The sequence below is a fragment of the Triticum dicoccoides genome, chromosome 2B (assembly GCF_002162155.2).
Source record: "Triticum dicoccoides isolate Atlit2015 ecotype Zavitan chromosome 2B, WEW_v2.0, whole genome shotgun sequence".
Lineage (NCBI taxonomy): Eukaryota > Viridiplantae > Streptophyta > Magnoliopsida > Poales > Poaceae > Triticum > Triticum dicoccoides.
In genome coordinates, this window is record NC_041383.1 from 229,900,972 (window position 1) to 229,907,241 (window position 6,270).

Consider the following 6,270-nt stretch of genomic DNA (forward strand, 5'->3'; position numbering starts at 1 on the left):
AACACGTGACTCCTCAAAATAACATAGTGTCGTTAGCAAATAGCAGATGTGAAATCCCAGGAGCTCTTCTCACACACCGTCACTGGAGTAATATCACCCAAAGACACATAATGCTTAAGGATTGCAGACAAGGCGTCAACCACAAAAAGGAACATAAAGGGAGAAAGAGGATCGCCCTGCCAAAGCCCACGCGTCGGTGCAAATGAATCCAAGAGGGTCCCATTAAGTTTGACAGAATATCTCACCGATGTGTCACAAGACATTATCCAGTCCACCCATCAATAAGAGAAACCCAACTTTTGCATCACCTGCTTCCAGAACTTCTAGTCCACCCTATCATAAGCCTTTGAGAGATCGAGCTTATACGCACAGAAACTTTTTGTTGGGTCTTTTTCCTATTTGATGTGGTGCATTCACTCGAAAGCAACAAGAGTGTTGTCTGTGATAATCCGTCCACGAATAAAAGCACTCTATTCCAGAGAGACTATATCATCAAGACGTGGCCTTAGACGGTTCACCAAACATTTAGATATAACTTTGTAAATGACGTTGCACGGATTAATAGGCATGTAGTGAGACAAGGTAGTGGTTAGGAATTTTAGGCATAAGAACGATATAGGTAGAATTCATAAGAACGAAAGAGGTAGAATTTACCCCTGCCGCATGATCCCTGTGATAAAAAAATCCTTGACCGCTCCAATCACACTGTCCTTCAGAACATCTCAATTACGCTGGAAAATATCGCTGGAAGACCATCAAGACCCGGAGCTTTAAGAGGTCCTATCTGAAAGAGAGAATATGAGATCTCTTTATCACCAAAGGGAGCACACAGACGAGTATTATACTGGTCCGAAATTTAACCTCGAGAAGATCAACAACCAGGGACACATCAAGGTCCGGGTTGGCTGAGAAAATGCCAGGAAATAAATATTTGCCAAGGATGCAATATCATCATAATTAGAGTGCACCACTCCCATACTATCCATAAGCTCTCTGATCTTATTTTTGTGGGCACACTAGACAACTTTGCTTTGAAAATATTTAGTATTGATGTCGCCCTCTTTCAGCCACATGGTTCTTGATCATTGTAACCACATCATTTCTTCCTGGTAGATCAACTCATTCATCTTGCTTGTTATCTTCCTAATCTCCTGTCTATCCGCGTTCATACTCATAAGTTCCTCAAGATGAGATCTACTACCTTTCAATTTATAAACTATGCAGTTTAGAACATTAGTATTGCTTTAGATGTGCAGGTTGTATGTGACATATGTGGAAAACACACATGTCAAGCAAATTAATAGTAGGAAAACTCTTTTTTGATACATTTTTTGCGCTAATTCTAGGTCACCTTTTTTTCTAAATCTTAGCCACCTAAAAAGTTGTAGTCCCTCCATCTTATGACGGAGGGATCATAGTTATTAAGCCTGAATTACTAGTTAGAAAGTGTGCGACTTAAAAAGGTCAAGTAGTATACGAAAGTGCTAACTTTATTGTCTATTTGCATCGGTTGATATGGTCATGGAGCAAGAGGGGGGGCAAGGATGAGCTATGATCCAAGGTTTTTTTTCTGGCAAATCCCACTCCTTATTAGTTGATAATGTTTACAGGGATACATAGCTCAACAGGCAAAACGACCGTCAGGCAAATACAAAGCATTACGAGCTAGGCGATGAGCTTCTTTGTTCTAAGCCCAGTTCTCATGCACAAATTCATCTCTTGAAAGTCATATTCATCCTTTATTTGATATTCAATGCACTGTGTCCATATTCATTTGTCGCTGAACTCTTCAAGTTTCTCGCAACTAATGATAACAGTCGTTGGCGATTGTTATTTCATGTGAAAGCAGGTTGATCGTTAAGATTAACTAGGACGGTGCTTGTGCGTTGCTACGGGCAACATTGCAATTTCATCGACGAATCAGTGAAGAATTACTTGATATCATAGTTGAATATTCATGCATTGCAGCAAAATATATATTACTGTGATGACCAAAGGCATAAGAAAGACAAAAATCAAGCATAACCATGTATTACCCCAACAATTGCAAAAAAAATGCTTGCAACTTAATTAAAGAAACTGACACATGATTTTGGACTTAGTTCCTGAACACATGCATGATCTGACTTTTCATTGCATGTATGCTAAATATAATGTTGTAAACTTTACTACCTCATGGGATCAACATATTTGAAGACATATTAGACAACTTCGGGTGATACGAAATTTAGGCAACCCTAAATGGCATACAACTATGTAATGTTTGCATTGTTCAACTAGTTGTAGATCAATCTTAACTGCAACCTGCCTTTGACTAATTTCTCAGCTGGGACGTGGAACGGAGGGACCGGTTTTTTGTCAAGTGGGACGAGCTGTTTCGGTTTTTGGTGGGTGAGAGATGAGGCGAAGCTAACCGATGAGGCAAGATTACCAACTCCCTTTTATAGTAGAGATGCCTCACGACAAGTCATTGCCTCAAACGACTTCGGATCGACCACTCCTTGAAAGAGTATCGATGAAGCACCAAGGAAAACTCCTATGCTATCCCTTGCGACGACCACTGTTGATCCGACCACTGTGTTCTTAGATATTGCGTCATCACCATTTATTTTTTGTCACCCCCGATCATGGTGGAATCTTGTGAGGGTGCATAATGTCTATCTTGTGTGCCATCGAAAGAACCACCTATTTCGAGCTAATTGCCAAATTTGATATGAAGCAGACAATAAGCACCTCAGATAGTGGATTTTTGGTATGTAAAAAAAACAGCTTCTGCCTGGCATACCATATTGTCCACTAGACCATAAAGGCGCGCGTTGTTGCGCCTGTCCATAATAATAATAATAATAATAATAATAATAATAATAATAATAATAATAATAATAATAATAATAATAATAATAATAATAATAATAGATATATTAAGAAAGAATTGGAATTTTAAGTAATTTGATTGAGAAACCACATGTTTGCTTGACTACTTAAGATTGGTTTTTGTTCTAGCACATATTTTTCGAAAAAGGGTGTTCTTTATTGACTCATACAGTAGCATCGAGGGATACAATCATGATGAGTACACCCGGCCTCTGCATAACTAAGATGCACATAGCCAGCACAACACACACACACACACAAATGATCATGCCGGCAAAGCAAAGTCATGCAAAGACCAAAGCTATGCCTAGGCGGACGAAGAAAAGAAAATAAAATGAAGCAATGAAAACAACGATTGACGATGTACAACGGTGACCATCGGCCCCAGTCATCTCTTGATATCATAAAGACTCCAAGAAGGGTTCTCCAAAAGCGACGCCTCCAACAAGGGAATGACACACAAGCGTCGCCATCGCCAAATCCAACCACCAAGGGTCGGCTCACGGGTTTTCACCCTGAAGAGCAAATCTGAGCAAACTTCGAGCAATGTCGTCATTAGGGTAACGACGTAAAGAACGCCGCCATTGCCAGGTATAATCAACTAGGTCAGACCAGAGTTTTCACCCCGGAGCTCTAGATTGGGTACTCGAGAAGTACCACCCAATGGAAATCATTTTAGGTTGTCTCCTCCACTTGCCTCGATCCCAATAGTTGCATGTGTGCACGGTCCTTACGGCAAGTGATGACCATGCCCGGACGAGTAGGCTGATGAGACTCGACAAGAGCCACTCTCCAACACTCGAAGAAGTCTTTGACGGAGATGAAGGAGAGCAGCACCATGAAATCCCTAGTTCGGGACACTCCGAAGGCCATGCACCATCCTCAGAAATGGCAGCGTAAGCTGATCTATATGAGACGACAGTAGACTCGCGGCCACTAACTCCGTGTCGTCCTCGCCAGACACAGATCATACAGGGAAAAATAGCACATATATATTAACAATAAAAAGATAGTGTTCAGTCGAGGGGAGCAGAGCATCTGGATTACCATATTTGGCTTTAAATGATGTATATGTTTTAAACACAATAATCATTCTTTGATGGACAACAAAGTGATAACAATGGGCACTGAACATACCTCAATAGCCGCGGTGTTGTAGGAGAGGGTTTAAAACTATGTCATTGAGGAGATGTTGGACGCCGCAAGCCTCCACCTTACGCCAAATTGACTTGACCTCACATCATCCTCTGGGCTTAGGGGCGGCAAGTGGAAGGGGTAGCATAGCTGGGGCAAGGTAAAACATGAATGGAATACTCTAATCAAACCAAGAATCTGAACCAGATACAATATGTTCAGCGAAGCATACAAACGTCATGTTTTACCTTCATCTTGACCAATCATCTCGGAATACTTCATCGATCCAACAGGTGACAAAAATCTGAGGTAAAATCTTACAAGGAAATACGTAAGGAGAGATTACTTGAAAGATAGGGGATTTCCTTCATCTTGACCAATCATCTCGGAAACTCAGGGTAAGGAAAAAGGGATTGGTGCTGACAGCGTCCGTATCTTCGCAGCCGATTGCACCTGGTGTGGCTGAAATGGGAAGAGTCAAGGTCTTGGTCATTGACGCTGATCTGGCACCAGTAGCGGCGAGCCGGTGACCACCGATTTCAACGTGGGGGCGCAGTCCATGGCGTGGCGTGCCCATGCTTCTGTCGCTTGTGACGCCCCCGATTCAATCGTACACTAATCATGCACGCAAACATGTACGATCAAGATCAGGGACTCACGGGAAGATATCACAACACAACTCTAAAAACATAAATAAGTCATACAAGCATCATAATACAAGCCAGGGGCCTCGAGGGCTCGAATACAAGTGCTCGATCATAGACGAGTCAGCGGAAACAACAATATCTGAGTACAGACATAAGTTAAACAAGTTTGCCTTAAGAAGGCTAGCACAAACTGGGATACAGATCGAAAGAGGCGCAGGCCTCCTGCCTGGGATCCTCCTAACTACTCCTGGTCGTCGTCAGCAGCCTGCACGTAGTAGTAGGCACCTCCAGTGTAGTAGTCGTCGTTGACGGTGGCGTCTGGCCCCTAGGCTCCAGCATCTGGTTGCGACAACCAGAAAGAAAGGAAAAGGGGGAAAAAGGGGGAAGAAAGCAACCGTGAGTACTCATCCAAAGTACTCGCAAGTAAGGAGCTACACTACATATGCATGGGTATATGTGTAAAGGGCCATATCAGTGGACTGAACTGCAGAATGCCAGAATAAGAGGGGGATAACTAATCCTGTCGAAGACTATGCTTCTGGCAGCCTTCGTCTTGCAGCATGTAGAAGAGAGTAGACTGAAGTCCTCCAAGTAGCATCGCATAACATAATCCTACCCGGCGATCCTCCCCTCGTCGCCCTGTTAGAGAGCGATCACCGGGTTGTATCTGGCACTTGGAAGGGTGTGTTTCATTAAGTATTCGGTTCTAGTTATCATAAGGTCAAGGTACAACTCCGGGTCGTCCTTTTACCGAGGGACACGACTATTCGAATAGATTAACTTCCCTGCAGGGGTGCACCACATAACCCAACACGCTCGATCCCATTTGGCCGGACACACTTTCCTGGGTCATGCCCGGCCTCGAAAGATCAACACGTCGCAGCCCCACCTAGGCACAACAGAGAGGTCAGCACGCCGGTCTAACTCCTATGGCGCAGGGGTCTGGGCCCATCGCCCTTTGCACACCTACACGTTGCGAACGCGGCCGGAAGCAGACCTAGCCTAGTGGCGTTCCAGTCCAATCCGGCGCGCGCCACTCAGTCGCTGACGTCACGAAGGCTTCGGCTGATACCACGCGCCGGGATACCCATAACTACTCCCGCGTAGATGGTTAGTGCGTATAGACCAAATGGCCAGACTCAGATCAAATACCCAGATCTCGTTAAGCGTGTTATTATGAAGCAACCGCGGACGCCGACCAGGGCCAGGCCCACCTCTCGCCTAGGTGGTCTCAACCTGCCCTGTCGCTCCGCCACAAAGATCCACACAGAGGGCCGTCAGGACAAAGGTCCTTTCAGCCCCCAATCCGTGAATCACTCGCGGGTACTCTTCGAGCGGACCCGACTTTAGTCACCATCTGTAGTATGTATATATGTATAGTATATACCCATGATCACCTCCCAAGTGATCACGGCCCAATAGTATAGCAAGGCAAACTGACAAGAATGTAGGGCCAATGATGATAAACTAGCATCCTATACTAAGCATTTAGGATTGCGGGTAAAGTATCAATGACTGTAGCAACAATGACAGGCTATGCAACAGAATAGGAGTAACCGAACAGTAACATGCTACACTACTCTGATGCAAGCAGTATAGAGAAGAATAGGCGATA